Source organism: Lissotriton helveticus, chromosome 4_1 (genome assembly GCF_964261635.1).
Source record: "Lissotriton helveticus chromosome 4_1, aLisHel1.1, whole genome shotgun sequence".
Classification (NCBI taxonomy): domain Eukaryota; kingdom Metazoa; phylum Chordata; class Amphibia; order Caudata; family Salamandridae; genus Lissotriton; species Lissotriton helveticus.
The window spans coordinates 813141897-813158642 of record NC_136063.1 but is presented as its reverse complement, the minus strand read 5'-3'; positions in this window follow the sequence as shown (position 1 = coordinate 813158642).

The window sequence follows — 16746 nt, the reverse complement described above, 5'->3', positions numbered from 1 at the left end:
TCCCTTTGCTCAATTAGTAATTCCAGCGTATTAATTGTAATAAGGAATCTCCAATGTTAACCTATGAGGGGGTGGGGGTCTCTCAAAAGTGAGAAATGACTTTGGGAGTTTTTCACTATCAGGGCATGTAAAACTTTAAAGAATATGGCCTACCTTTTGATTATACAGCACCATGCCCTATGGGCTACCAAGAGCCTACCTTAGGTGTGACTTATATGGAATAACACGGGAGTGTAATGCTTGGCAAGAGGTTTAAAATCGCAAGTTGACATGGCAGTGTAAATTGAACACACGGGCTCAGCAGTGGCAGACCTGAGACATGTTTAAAGGCTACTTGAGTGGGTGACACAAGCTGAGCTGCAGTCCCACTAGTAGCATTTAATGTACATGCCCTGGGCATATGTAGTGCACTGTACTAGGGACTTACAGGTAAATTAAATGTGCTGCTTGCAGATAAGTCAATCAAACCATATTTAGGGGAAAGAGCACATCACTTTAGCACTAGTTAGCAGTGGTAAAGTGCTCAGAGTCCAAAAACCATCAAAAAGGTAGGCAGAAAAAGAGGAGGAGGAAGGCAAAAAGTTTGGGGTGACCCTTCAGAGAGGGCCGTTTTCCAACGCAACCCCCCTCCAGCCCAAAGCCAGGGTAGACTAATCAATACCTTGATGAAACTGCCTGCTTAAGGCGATAGAACATGAACAATGGCCCACTACTACAGGGACATTGGCCAGTTCAATGACTTCCAAACCCAGTTGGAACCCTCTGTCTATACTATCTGGGGCCACTCTATTAACCCATGGGGAATATAGCTCCATACCTGTAGACCCAATGTGTGCAGCACCTAACTATAACTTGCTCACAGATGCATTCCAGTAGGAAGACAGTACCGCCACTGCCAACAAGTGATCCTGCCCTTTCCACCCCTTGGGTCTGTCTTCCGGCCCCAACCCAAGGAAAACTCTGTCCAAAAGGACCGCAACCAACAGAGGCCATTCACAGCAGTCAGTGTCAAGAACCACGACCCAGGCTATCCAGGGGCCTCTGTCCTCTCTGGCTTCTCAGAATGGGGGCAGTAGCCTCAGTTCTCTTGCACCCTGTTTCCATTCCAACTCCCACCAGTTCAGGGGCAATATCCTGAAACTGTACCTTCATCCCATGGTCCTTACCCTTCAGCTTAATAGGAGTCAGAAGGGAGCCCTCCCTCCCCCTGCCCGTTCGTCTGGGCTTCTGTACCCTCCATTTGGGAAAGATACTGGCAGAAAACTGTCAGAGTGCCTGTGGCAGCTGCCTTACCGGTTCTCCTGACACCGGGGGCAACTCATTCCCCTGAATACAGTCTGGAGACTAAATATGACCCTCCTCTGGGTCTCCTCCCCACCCCACTCTAAAGGCACCAGGGTTATAGGCCAGATAAAGTCCTGGGCATGAGTCATCCTTCACACCTGGGTACTGTATTGCTCTGAGGAGACTAGCCTTCCCACAATCATGGTCTTGCTAGCCCCGGTATTCCTCAGAGCAGTGACTGGCAATTCATTTCACTTTCACCTGGTGGCAGTGATGACTCCGATCCTCACAGATCACCAGCTCACTCTCTGAGTCTATCTCCCCGCTGACGGAAATCAGGGCATAGTCTATGACCTGCCCATGGGGACTACTTACAGATGAGTCCATATTGGCTACTCCTGTAAAGTTCACACTTATGGGTGGTTTCTTTGGACAGACAGAGTCTCCCTGCGTGTATCCTCTCTGGGAACAATCAAAGCAGTGGGGTTGGAAATGGGGCCCCCTGATCCACTCCCCACCAGAACATCCCTCCTTTTTCTCAGAAGGCATATGGGAACCCTTACCTTCCCTCTTAACCTGAGAATTGTCTGGATCAATGTTACTGATTGCAGAGAATGTATGCTTGCATACAAGTACTGTATAATATTGTACTCCTGCCTAGCGCTTCCTAACCTAGTGTGTCTAGGATGAGTGAATTTGTCAAATCCCTGTAGGGTGATCTAACTCCATGTTACCTGTGGGTAAGAATCATCAGGATGCCCATCCTGGCGGAGTTCTGGGCAGCATATCTGGCATGAAGTAAACAGGAATCAACTCGGCTGGATTTCCGTCATTGGGGGGGGTGGGGTTGACTTCTCAAGGAGAGCTAAATGCCCCTCTGTCTAAACAAAGGATTGATGTTGTTTATATAAAAAGCATCTATGTTGCCATGCTGATGCCCCAGTCAGTGTGCTGTTGTTTATTCTATTGTCAATCAATCAATCAATCAAGGATTTATAAAGTGCGCTACTCACCCGTGAGGGTCTCAAGGTGCTGGGGGGATGTGGGTTTGGGCAGCTCCATTCATTTGAAGACCCACGTCTTTAGGCTCTTCCTGAATGCTTGCAGTGTAGGTCTCATCCGATGTTGATGGGGAGTTTGTTCCAGGTCTTGGCCGCGATGTAGGAGAAGGATCTGCCTCTCGTTCTGGCTTTGCGGATGCAGGGGATTTTGGCCAGGGCTAGGTCAGTGGAGCGGAGGTTTCTCTTCGGGCGTAGGAGATTCCTTTGTTGAGGTATTGTGGTCTGGTGTTGTGGAGGGCTTTGTAGGCATTTGTTAGCAGTTTGAAGGTAACTCTTTTTTCAATGGGGAGCCAGTGGAGGTCTCGTAGATGCTGGGTGATGTGGTCTTTTCATGGGATGTCTGGCTGCAGCGTTCTGGACGGTCTGGAATTTAGGGAGTTGAGTTTTGTTGATTCCTGCATAGAGGGTATTTCCATAATCCAGCCTGCTGGGGATGAGTGTTTCAATGACGGTCTTCCTGGATTTGGGAGATCTATTTGAAGGTCTTGTGGAGTATGTGGAGGATGTTAGGGCAGGTGGATGATACAGCATTGATCTGTCGGTTCATGGTGAGGGAGGAGTTGAGTATGACGCAGAGGTTTTTGGCATGGTCCGTGGGAGGGTTGCAGAGGGCAGGGGCCACCAGGTGTCGTCCCATGCAGAGAGGGTGGATCTGAGGATGAGGACTTTTGTTTTCTCCAAGTTGAGCTTCAGGCAGCTGCTGCTCATCCAGGATGTGACGTCCTTCATTCCTTCCTGGAAGATGTTCCTGGTGATGTAGGATCCTTCATGAGGGAGAGGATGAGCTTGGTGTCGTCGGCATAGGATAGTATGCTGAGTCCATGTTTTCTGACAATGGTTGCAAAAGGGGTCATGTAGATGTTGACGAGCGTGGGGCTGGGGGATGATCCTTGGGGTACTCCGCTTTCGACTTCTGTGGGTTCAGAGAGGAAGGGCAGGTGTTGCAAAGATCCTGCTCATACACAGCACTGTGAACAGCGACCTAGGACATCAGTGAATTGTGGTGTACCAGAAACTCACCTCAGTACCTAGAAAAACCCCAACCAGCTAGCATCATTGTCACATTAGCTCTTCGTCCTATAGCAAAATAACCAATGATCAGACAACCTAGAACAGGAGTAAATAAGAGACACAGTAAGGTTAAAATATTTATTTTAATGACGTGCTCTCATGTGCAGTATCTTAGCCAACATAAGCAGACATATGATTAAAAATAATATGGTCAGCATGGTTACAATTCCATAAAATACAAAAGTAGAAATCATATTACAATGATGGTGAAAACAGGTCCTATAGCGCCTAGTTTTAACACCCTCCCTATATAGGAACTATGTATTAAAAACTATAGAAGGTCTCTTAGGCTTGTGTGGGGGACCCCATTACCTTTCCGCTCAGTAAGAGTAAATTACATCTGGATCAGCATAGGCTCTCTGCATCCCTAGAAACAGAAATCTTCCAAGTGTGTGAAATCATGGCAAGTGTGTGATAATAAGGACGCCAGAATCTTACTTGGCTCACAGCTGCCAAAATGTTGTGTCTAGAAAGCATTAAACAAACATGTCGAAAAACAGCTAATATGTTTTGATAACCTTGACGGCTGCAGAACTCACTGTGCAGACTAGTGGCACGATGTAAGTCTAGAGATGTCGAAAACAAACCTTTTCTCATGTGTAGACCTTCGTGAAGGCTAATTTACAAAAACAGCTATGCAGTGTGCAAAAGCAGCAAAATGTAAAATGGCGGTTAAACTTCTAATAAGCCATTCTAACATAACATGCGCGCAAAGCAGGCCTCAGGCCATACAACACAGGAGTCTTTTCCTTTGAGTTCTGTCTGGGGAGGAAGGAGCAGATCCTGTCTAGGACAGTTCCCTGTATGCTGGTTTCATGGAGCCTGGAGGTTAGTGTGCGGTGGGAAGGTGTCAAAGACTTCTGAGATGTCTAGTAGAATGAAGGCTGCAGTGTGGCATTGGTATATGAGTGTGCGGATGTCGACCTTGGCAGCTAGGTGGGCGGTCTCTGTGTTGTGGTTGCTGCAGAAGCCGGATTGAGATGTGTCGAGGATGTTGTTGGTTTCTTGAAGTTCGTTAGCTGGCTCTTGACGATCTTCTCAGTGACTTTGGAGGCAAAGGGGATGAGAGAGATGAGCCTGTAGTTCTTCTGTTTTTTTTAACGGAGTTTTAAAAACTTGACTCAAACGTATTGGTAGCAGAGCGATTTACACGAGCAGCAGTTGCGATACATGAGGACAAATTCATGTTTGATAGGCACTGGGAGATTAAGTGATTTGCCTAACATCACAGGATTTTGCACGTCCTTGCCGAGACTCGAACCTGGTTCCCCCAATTTGAGGTTGACCGCCCTAGCCATTAGGCCAACTTTTCTCCCCAGTTCTTGAGGTCTGTCCGTTCTGCGGAGGGCTTCTTGATGAGGTGGTTGACTTCTGCGCATTTCCAGTCATCCATCATGGAACATGCCTGTTTTGAGCGTACACTTGTCTGTCATAGTTCTGGTGTGATGGCGGAGGCAGCCCTGTGGAAGATGTTTGGCGGGCAGGGTTCAGTGGGTGCTCCGGAGTGTATGTTCCTCATGGTCTTTGCTGTGTCTTCTGTGGTGACCGGGGTCCAGGCGAGGATGGTCGGCTGAGTGATATTGCTGGTCGAAGGTGTTGGGTCGGTACCTTGGTCATGTTTGTCGCAGTTGTCGAAGAGTGCCCTGATATTGTGGGGGAAGAAGGAGCTGAGTTTGTTGCAGAGGTCCTGGGAGGGGGTGACATCAGAGGTTTTGCTGGTGGTCTGGTGAATTCTTGTATGATGTTGAAGAGTTGCATGGCGTTACGGGAGTTGGAGAGGATTCTGTCCTGGATGAAGTTCTTCTTCGTACATCTGTGGAGTTGGTGGTGTGCTGTACTGGCAGTCCTGTAGGCAGTGCATGCTTCTGGGGTTTTGCTGTTTCTCCATGCTTTCTCGAGTCAACGGCATGAGTGCTTGGTACTCGGAGGTCCGTGGTGAACCAGGTGGCTTTATTTATGCATTGTCTGTTGATGTTTTAGAGGGGTGCAAGCATGTTGGCTCAGTTGGCGATCCATTTGGGGAGTTTGTTGGCAGCAAAGTTGGTGTCGGTCGTGGGGGGAGGAGTGCCGCTGAGGGCAGAGGCAAGGTGCTCTTCAGTGAACAGTTTCTGCGCAGGGTCATGGTGTTGGCTTGTGTGCGGTAGGTTTCGAGAAGGGGAAAAAGAAGCACTGGTGGTCCATCTAGAGGGGTTGTGTGGTGTGACTGAAGCGGATGTTGATTCCTCTGGCGAAGATGGGGTTGACGATGTGTCTCGCATTGTGGGTGAGGGTGGTGACAAGTTGCTTCAGTCTGATGGTTGTGAGGTTGCCTAGTAGAATGGTGGAGTTGAGGTCACTGAGGTTGTCAAGGTGGAAATTCAGATCTCAAAGCAGTACGTAGTCTGTGGAGGCGAGGGCGTGAGGTGCAATGTGGTCTGCGATGGTGTTTGTGAATGGGGCGCGGAGTCCGGGAGGTCTGTAGGCCGGAATTCCGCATAGAGTTGTTCTGGGGTTGACCTGGATCTTGAAGCAGATGTGTTCCATGGGGAACAAGGAGTCGTTCGAGATGGAGGTTGTCAGTCGGAAGGAACGTTTGTGGACAATGGCGAGGCCTCCTACAGTGCCCTGTCTTTCCTCTGAATCTTGTACCCTTTGGGGATGGTGGTTGCGATGTCGGGTGCAGAGCTGGCGCTGGTCCAGGTCTCTGTGAGGAAGGCGACATCGGACGAGAGGGTGTTGAGGAGGTCCCAGATTGCAACTGTGTCTGTGCAGGGAGCCTACACTAAGGAGGATGCAGCTCAGGGATTTGGGTGCACTCGCATCCGGTGGGTTGGCGGTAGTTGTCAGGGTCCGGAAGTGGGTGAAGGTGCGGCGGCAGTGTCGGCAGGAGAACGGGCCTTGGGAGTTGCTCGGGGTTGAGAACTGGCAGTTGTTGTTGCATCCAGGGTTGACCGCATGGAGGGTGCTTGAGTCATAGTGGCAGGGTTTGGAGGACCATGGTCCCTGGCGCTGGTCGGGTCATGGACAGGCGCAGACATGCTTGACTTCAGCATGCCAGCGGCACACCTGCTGGGCGCGCCTGCCATTAAGTAGGAGTCGGGGAGGGAGTGCAGCTGGGAGGAGGGACAAGGAACTCACAGGGGGGAGGGGCCACAGGGGCAGCAGCTGCGGGAATGGAAAAAAAACAGTGGAAGCAGCAAACAGGCACAAATAGACAATAGAGGCACAAATAGACAAGAGAGGTCTATTGTGATAGACTGTTGCTAATTGGCCAATAACAAAAAACAACATTTTGGGTAATGAACTTAGCCCTTGTACAGAATGTTCAAGGCGTTTGATAATGTCCCTATGAAGTAGAAGTGTAATCAAAGATCAGTTCAGAGAATATTATTCTGCACAGGCACACAAACAAATGTGTGTCAAATGTCATTGTGCTTAAGTTAAGAAAAGCTACTTAAATATGTGGGCATGTGAAATTATGTCTCAACCCAGGTCTGTAATGTGACCACATAACACCGACTTCTTGGAAGTGAGACAACTTTAAAACTTCCTAAAAACAATGCAACCAATGTAGGTAAAGGCATAAAACCCTAAAACCAAAAAAAACATTGTGCGTTTTTGAGAATAAAAGCATTCAGAAAGCTAAATTAAAAAATTTAAATTTAAAAAGTAGGTTTAAAAGCAGTGCAATTTTAAAACAATTTAGGACGTTAAAATCATGGCTCAATTAAAAGTTCCCACAATTCAAAACTGCCGGATTGTTTATGTGTTCTGAGTAGTAGACAAACCATTGCTGTTCCCAGCAACCGCAGACTATGTTCCCCGAGCCACCCAGTGCAGCAGATCCATAGAGCAAACATGGTCAGCGCTCACCAAGGGAGAAACAGCTTGTGCTGAGTCCACAAGAGACGAGATTAGGATCCAGATAACCAGGAGTGGAAGCATTCCAGGAAGTTTCATAGTATACATTTAGAAGCAACTACAAGTGCAATGGACAACAGTTCAAGTGGGCTTTTAAGGGATCCACCAGTGGGTCTATGTTCGGAGATTGAATGAGTTGTGCTACCGAGCATATGTCAAGGGCACACATAAAAACGCACAGCAGGCAGTGTAAAACAAGCTGCAAGCAGTGCAGCCAGACAGGCGGAAAGGACAAGAACTTGTGGTCATTCAGTTCTTGAAGTAAAGGTGTGCCAATGGACTGTATCATGCATTCATCACACATGAGAGTGTGGTAGTGCTATCCCCATTTGGCCTCTTGATGGGACATCCATTGCTAAGCAGAAAAAGTAAAAAGCACAGTCTTGACAACTTGGAAAAGTACAAGTGGTAAGTCTCCAAAAATGCTACCAAGCCCGGAGTGTATGAATGATGGAATAACTCTGAGACTGTGTGGAAGATGCTAACCAACTCAGAACCGATCATTTTAAAAAGTGTGCTACCTCACAGTTCTATAACATCACTTCACATAGACACAGATACAGTAATCTGATCACTCAAAATAACCAGCACTGCTGTAATCAGGCATCGCAGCACACCCTGGGAGCATTCAGCAACGGGAGTGGAAACACAATGATGAAGCATGTCACCTACCAGGTAGGTGAGTGAGTGTTCTATTGAAACACCCTGTGGGTTCCAGGTCTCTAAAGCTTTAAAAGAGACTGGAGGAGTATGCATACCGAACTGAGATGAAAATAGGTAGGAAATCCGTTCTAATTTTGTTTATTGAATGACTTGGCTGGGAAGATGAACAGGTTATTGCTTCTTTCTATCTCCTTGTTTATCTATATCCACAGTTCTAGACATGTTACAAATGCGGTGCACAAGCTCCCCAAAGAAGAGGACTTTGCAACTTGAAGATCAAATATGTCCTTTGCAGATGTTAATGCCACATCCTTCTGGAACAATAAGGCTTTCAGTCTGCCTAAAGCATCAAGCTGTACATTTATAAGCTTTATTGAAGGCCAAAGTGTTGCATTCCTAACTGTACGGGCAGGTGGAAACAGAACTTGCGTACAACAGGTCACAATTGTAGAGACCGTTACCAGATAAGCAATTCCCAGTCCCATCCCACAGCAACCTTGATCATTCAGCTTCAAATAACTCCCATTGAAGAGTAATCTGAAAGCCGGACAGATCACAGCAGTTGGAGAACCCTTCAGATAACATAACAAGTTTGCCTTAAATGCATTACATATGCCATGAGCAGAAACTTCCCTGCAAACTAAGGAATGTCTCAAGGTACTCTTGCAGTCAATCCCAATAAGAACAAGCATTTGCAATGCAATAGGTCTCGCATTAGTAAAAGTTTGAGTTTTTGGCATAGCAAATATTATTGCAACATTACTACCTCTAATTTTGTTAATGTAGACCTACAGAGTGTAGTGTGGTACAGTGAAGTGGTATACTATAGAGTAGAGAAAATATTATAGAGTGTTGTGGAGTTGAGTAGTTTAGCGTTGAGTGGTGTTGAGTTGAGTAAAGTGAAGGAAAGTTTATAGAGTGGGATTGTGTGCGCTTGCATTATGATAACATATAATAATAGTATGTAGGAATGAACGTATGAGAAATATAGGTTGGTGTACTACATTTGCTGTACCAATTTATTTATAATGTGTTTTGTTGTGCAAGCAGAGCGGACATTTGCATATTGTCAGTCCCCCCACTTATTTTTATAGGACTTGCGCCATGGATATCATGGAGATTCCTCTCCCCGGTGCGTCTCCATTTAGACCAGACTCCTTTTATTGCAGTGATAGTGCATGATTGGCAAATTTAGATTTTGGTTTTTTAATTAATTTTACATTGAGTTTTTTGGACATATTTGGCTCCAAGTCGGATTACTGCCTATATTACGATTATCAAAATGTGCCCTTGTGAAGGGTATTGGGCAGGTTTGTGAGTGCATGTATGTGTGTGTGCATGTGCAGGCAACAATGTCTGTGTTATCTGTGTACATAAATTGGTTTGACATGCTGACAGATTCCATATTAAGAGTTAATGAACTCGAATAAAACGCTTTACTGCAATGCAACGTTTTCCTAAATAAGGCACTCTCGTGTTTTACGTTTTAAATAATCTGACATGCACCTTGAATGTGGCAATGGACTATGTGATATCAGAAGTATTTAATTGTTCGCGGATGGACAGTTGCAAGAAGAGTGACATAAAAAGGCAGAGAGAAAGTTCAGGACATTTAAAATATGTGCAATGCTCTCACGCGCAGCAAAAGGTGCCTTAGACAGCATGAAAATAGGACTTTTCCAGAGGGTGAACTTTATTTTTAATTAGCAGACTTCATATAATAACAATTAATCAGAAAAGAAAAATGCTTTTCCAATCGGGAATCAAAAATAAGGTCACAAGGTTAACTCATCTGAAAGGGCACCTTTTGTTATTAAGTGAGCGAAGTATGGTCTCTGTTTACCCAATATACACAATGAAAGCCAACTAAACGGAATTAATGACTTCCTAGTGTGTCTCTATTGATTCATTCCTGCTCTCAGCAAATTAGGGCAACAAACACCCTGATCTGGAAAGTCAATCCCGTGTTCCACATTTACAATCCGCAAGCAGTACATGTTGTAGTGTGGTAGCGTGTGTGGCCTTAGGATGGCCTGGTTATTGATTAGTCGCTTGCGCAGGGGTGGAGACGCGCAGCAGCAACGATTCAGCCACACATCTAGTGCCAGTCGGAAGTGACGTGCACGAGCGCACGCCCTCCATTTATTCTGCCCCGCAGGCCACGCCTGGCCTGCGGATGTAGGGGTGCGTGTGCGTGCGTCGACTAGAGTGCTAACAGTACTACATCCCTATCCAACTATAAAAGTTTTTTTTAACAATGTCCCAGCATTAGATGCCCAATGTATATCACAGTCTGAATACGATGCTCTGTACTTGCGTGTCCCTTGGTGACGGCTTCAGGGTCTCAGCTAACAGGCATAGTCCTTTAACTTCTGACTTGGGGGTGGATTGGGCCGCAGGTTGTACCTCGGTAGGTTGCCTCTGCCGCATTCTCTGGTGCGAGGTGTGTTTCTGGTGGGGGTTGACATGGCTGGGGATCCACACTCTGACTCAGGCACCCCCTCTCGGGTCCCTGCTGGTGAGTTGTCTTCATCCTCTTGTGTCATGGCTCGGGGTGATTCACTGGTTCTGTCCATAGCTTCTGGGTTTGCTCTCAGCCCAGGGGATATCACCTTGAACCAGGAGGTGTTCCTCGATACTTCCTCCCCCTCCTTTCTAGCGGTCACCATGGTCCCTTTCGTGGCTGTCACGGTCCATGGGCCCGGTTCGTAGAAAGTCTGGAACTTCCCTCCAGGGCGTCTGTTTCGTATGACTACTTGAGCTCCCTGGCGCAGTCGCCGTGGTGTTGCTCTCCGGCGCTGGCTTGCTCGCTGATTGTTTTGTCGCCTCCGTTCCTGGGTCTCATCCGTGTTGTTCAAGACCGGCACCGTCCCCGGGGCAACGGGGAGGAGATCTCTGCGTTGGCTTTGGAACATGAGGGTCCACGGGCTCTTCTGGGTGGTGCAGTGGGGGATTCCTCGGTATTCCCGTAGGAAGTCATGCAGTCTTTGTTCAGGATCGGCTTGCTCTACCATCGCTATCCTGAACATCTTATTGAGGGTTCGCATAAATCTTTCTGCCTCTCCATTGGCTTGCGGTCACTGAGGCGTGATGCGCCGGTGTGTGATACCTCGGGCCTTCAGGAAGGTGGCGAACTCCGCTCCCTGGAAGTGTGGTCCATTGTCGCTCTTTATCTCTTCCGGGTAACCGAACATGGAGAACAGTTTTTCTAGTGCTGGCCCCACATGTGTGAATGCCGTGGAGTTGACTCTCTCAACTAAAGGGTACTTTGAGTACCAGTCGATAGCCACCAGTGTGTGTCCTTCTCCCGGGAAACTCCCGAAATCTAAGCTGATTTTGGTCCACGGTGTCGTGCAGGCTTTGTCCGTGATTATCGGGGCCGGTCTCTCAGGATCGCTCGTCAGTTGCCAGGACATGCAGTTCTTCACATACTCCTCTACCATAGCCTCTAGTTCAGGGAACCACACCTTCTCTCGCATGCGTGCCTTCATTTTCGTGGTGCCTTGGTGGCCACCGTGAGCAAGCTGCGTGGCTCGATACCTGAGGCGCTGCGGTATCACAAACGTGTCCCCCTCAACAGCACACCTTCTTCTGTGGCTCTGAGTTCATGGCGGGCGTGCCAGAATTTCGTAAGGGCCTCTTTATCCGCTGCTGTCCAGGTGTTGGGAGGGTGTAGGTAGCTGGCCCAGGATCCTTCTTGAACGGCTTGCAGTGATCTCATGTACAGGTTGTCATCAGCAGCCGCTTCCTTGATTTCACCAATCGTCATGCATTGGGGACGGTATACACCTGTTACAACGCATTTTTTACTCCGCACTACCATTACAACGTGACTTTTACTCCGCATACCATTACAACGCATTGCGCTGGGGGGCGCTGTAGGATAGGGAATAAGTTTAATTTTCTATCCAACACCTTCCCTAGTGTCCACGGGGACTGGTGTTGGAATAGAAAATTAAACTTACCACTATCCAGCGCCCCAAGGCGCTATGCGTTGTAACAGTATGCGGAGTAAAAGTCGCGTTGTAATGGTATGCGGAGTAATAGTATGCGTTATAACGTCATACATCCATTGGGGACAGGACGTGAGTGCTACCCACTGGGCTTATTCCTCACAATCGTCATCAGTAGACGCCGGCTCTTGGGGTAGTGGGTGGCGCGACAGATAGTCAGCCGGATTTTTGGCTCCTGGTCGATACACCACCTCCATTCCATACGATTGAAGCTGAATCACCCACCTCTCAATGCGTGGTGGTGGGTGCGGGGCGGTGCCCTTGAAGAGGGGTACTAGGGGTTGGTGGTCTGTGACCATGACGAATGAGTGGCCTTGTAAGTAGAGGTGAAAATGACTGCAGGCCCACTTGATTGCCAGGGCCTCCCGCTCGATTTGGGCGTACCTGGTCTCGGTTGGGGTCAAAGCCTTGCTGGCAAAGGCTAGTGCTGTCCATTGGCCGGGCTCGTGCTCCTGGGTCAGTACTGCTCCCAAACCCACCGGGCTGGCGTCGACAATCACCTCGGTACGTTTCTCAGGGTCGAAGTAGGATAGCGTGGCGTTCTCCAGGAGAGCGTCCTTGATGCCCTGGAATGCTTCATTTTCTTTTGGGCCCCATTGCCACGTGGCATCTGTTTTGGTTAGCGCTCGTAGGGGTTCACTTCGGGTGGCTAGGCCCGGTATGAACTGGCCACAGTAGGTGGCCATCCCGAGGAAGCTTCTCACCTCCGTTGGTGACTTTGGCGCTGGGGCGTCCTTAATGGATTTGGATTTCCTCGGGTCAATCTGAATTCCTTCCTGGTTAAAGACGTAGCCGAAGAATTCAATAGATGATTGAAAGAATTGGCATTTGTCTTTGTGGAGTGTCGCTCCATACGTGCTCAATCTCTTCAGGACGTCCCGAAGGTGTTTGTAATGTTCGGACGCGGTGGCAGAGTGGATTAAAATGTCGTCGCTGATATTGATGACCCCTGGCAGCCCAGATAGGAGTTCTCTAATAGTGTTTTGGAACACCTCAGCCGCTGAGGATATGCCAAAGTTGAGGCGTTTGTAACGCCTAAGGCCGAGATGAGTGCTGAATGTGGTGATGAACCGGCTCTCCTCCGCAAGGGGTAATTGATGATATCCAGCATTGAGATCGATTTTAGAGAACCATTTTGATCTGTTTACGTCAGCCACTATGTCGACCATCGTGGGCGTTAGATGTCTTTCCCTCCGGATGGCTGTGTTTGGTAGTCGCATGTCAATGCACAGGCGAATTTCACCCGGTTGCTTCGGCTTCTCGACAATGACCATGGGCGAGACCCACGGGGTGGTTCCCGTTACCTTTTCGATGACACCAAGGTTCTCAAGTTTTTCAAGTTCCTTCTCCACCAGCGGGCGGAGGTGAAAAGGTATCCGGTGGTGGCGCAGAGCTGTGGGGGAGACGGATTTATCAATATGGAGTTTGATGGGGTCGCATTTAATGCACCCTAGTCCCTTGAACAGTTCAGGAAATTGTTCCAGCAGTTCATCCACTTGGTGGGCTCGGATCCGGTTAGCGAACGCTATTAGTTTTAGATCCTCTGCAGTGTGGCTACTTAGCAGGGTGTCGGCTTCCCGGTCAATGATGTGGACTGTTGCCATTATTTCCGCCTCATCCGCTCGGATAGGTATCACGATTTTTCCCTTGAGAGGCAGTGGTGTATCCGCTCCATAGGCGAAGATTCTCGTTTTGGACCGTAGGACCTCGGGGCGGGGGCGTAACTTCTTAAATTGTTGCAGCCCCATGACATTGACGGTGGCCCCCGTGTCGATAATGGCTTTCACCTCATTTTGTCCCATTTGCACCACGCATGTCGGCTGTGGCCGTCGTCTTTGCTTAAGTTCCCGGGCAAAAGAAACAACGTATGCCTCCTCATCTTCCGAGTCCGAGTCGTCATAGACCGTGGTTAAGTGTTTATCTGTCTTCTCCGGGGCCGGGTCGGTCAGTGACAATTGGCGGACAGCTTTTGTGGGCGTCCATGATTTCTTGGGGTTCCTGGACTGGTTCTTCCTGCGGCAGACTGACGCAAAGTGGTTTGGGATCCCACAGTTCCCACAGGTCTGTCCCTGGGCCGGGCAGTCCTTAGCCGCGTGGGGTTCATGGCCGCAGTATCCACAGCGGGCCTGAGGTGAGTTTCTCCGGTATCCTTTCTGTGCCTGACCATGTGCCCGGGGCCGCACGGCGTCGGCGCGTTCCACTTTGACAGTTTAGGTCTTGACGGGGGTTTTGTGTAGGGCCTGTTCCATGGCCGTCGCTCTGACGTCTGAGAGCTCGTGGGATCTGGCCAGGATAAGGATGTCTTCCAGAGAAATTCCTGGTTTGCGCAGGATTTGGCCTCTCAACGTCTTGTCCCGGCACCCCTGAATAAGTTGTCTCCTTATGGCCCTTGGCTGATCCTCGTCGGTGGAACTGGCCAACTCCCTGACGCAGGTGTGGAACTGGTCCATGGACTCTCCGTCCCGTTGGCGTGCCTGTCCCAATTTGAATACCTCAAAGTCCACATTCAATTGGGGATCAAAATGGCCGTTGAGGGCGGCAACAGCAGCGGCGTAGCTGGCTGCTGCGCCCGTGTTAGGGAGATGTTTGAAAAGTCAGAAGATTTCGTCCCCTGCGTAGTGGAGAAGTAGGGACCTTTTCACTGCGTCATCCGTCTCCCTCGTGACCACGAAGTAATTTTCTAACCTTTCTAGCCAAATTTTCCATCGTGGCGAGGCCGTGGATGGGTCGAACGCTTCGCTGAAGGGTGGCAGTACCCCGGCTGCAGCGTGCTGGAATGGAATGTTGATGACAGGCCTCACACCGTCTCCGTCCCCCATGGCGGCGACTCCCAAATAAGGTGAGGGTAGGCCTCCGGTTCGGTCAGTCTCTTAGTGAGGCCACGGCAGCGCGTGTGCCTGTGCAAAGATTCACTCCGCTTGTCCTCCTCACGCAGCGTCTTCCGCCTGCACCACGTGTCTCGCGGCTGGCCAGACGTGGGAAAGTCGGGGCCGCTCCAGGGTCCCTTTCCAGGCCTCCAGGGCTCTAGCAGTATCCCCTCCAGGCGTCAGCAGGCTTCCCCAGGCCTCAGCAGGCTGAAAACGTGTTGCACGCGAGATGCGTGAGACTTCGCCGGGCGTTTTTCCCGCTTCACACGCGAGAAGCGTGAGGAATGGCAGGGTGCGGCGGTATCGCGGACCACGCGAGATGCGTGGTGTACGGCAACCTGTCGCCGTATGCGGTCCAAAGGCGCGGTGGTGGCCAGCGGCGACACGGACTCTTCCCGCAGGGTAGCAGAGGGGAGGAGGGTCACGTCCCAGCAGGCGGGACGGCAGCAGGGAGGAGCACGCCAGCTCCAGTGGAACAGGTGCAGCAGCCGGGCCACACGCGGTAGGCACCGCGGAAGGGAGCAGATCGCTCCGTGGGGTCTCAGGTGTACGGGCGAGGGTTGGGCCCCCTCCGCTCGTCGCCAATGTAGTGTGGCAGCGTGTGTGGCCTTAGGATGGCCTGGTTATTGATTAGTCACTTGCGCAGGGGTGGAGACGCGCAGCAGCAACGACTCAGCCACACATCTAGTGCCAGTCGGAAGTGACGTGCACGAGCGCACGCCCTCCGTTTATTCTGCCCCGCAGGCCACGCCTGGCCTGCGGATGTAGGGGTGCGTGTGCGTGCGTCGACTAGAGTGCTAACAGTACTACACATGTCAGAACTCGGGTTCAATTCATGCACCTGAGCAAAACAAAGATTCACATACTTTGTGTATCAGTAATAATTGACAAACAATGTCAGCTGAATTATGATTAACGTAATACGTTTTAGATTACGAGACGCATGCAATATGTGCCACACTACGATTTACCTCTGTTTGCTTTATTATGATTCAAATATATGTACCAAATTTAGAACCACAACTAATGTATTCTAGAGTCACCACCACTTGCTGTGCTACCACTGAAACGCAACCTGTGTTGAACTCCAATTGCTACCCACCGTACTCTAGACTACTATTAAGAAACAATCAGAATTAGCATGCCACCCATCAATCAACATTAGGGGTGACTGAAAACAACATCTGTAGCAGAGGGACGGCAAGAAAAAAAAAATATGTAATCTCCCCGTGCCTACTAAAAATGAATGTGTCTGTGTGTAACGTAACTGGTGCTCGTGTTAAGAGCTCCAATACCTTAGGGTCGAGATTGCGCTACATAAATCAGCAAAAAGTGCTGACTCTAGGCTCGACCTAGCAAGAATAGCAGCAGTATGAAAATAAATGGAGGAGAAAGGGAAAACGAACCATGGTTGAGAGTCAGGTACCTGCACAAGAAAGACAGCTGTAATGAAAACGCAAGGCTGGGAGCAGTGGCAGGTGCTGAAGACAGGACCAGGGGCCATATGTATCATACTTCCGTTTAGCGAATTCCAAATAGCGAATTTTAAGGAATCGCTATTTGGAATTCGCGAAACGGTATGTATGTACAAAATCACTTTTCAATAGCGTTTCCTTACCATTCCTAATTTGCGATTAGCAAATTGCTAATCGGAAATTACCCATTCATTTCTATGGGCCAGGAGGCCCATAGGAATGAAAGTACAATTTGCGATTAGCAATTTGCTAATCGCAAATTAGGAATTTTTTCAAGGGTGCAGGGGTGTCTCAAGAACACCCTGCTGCACCCCTGAAAAAGACATTTGGGGGCATATGGCGCACATACATGCCCTAAGGGCATGTATGGGCGTCATATGGCACCTTTGGTTTTTTGTAAAAAAGCTTTTTG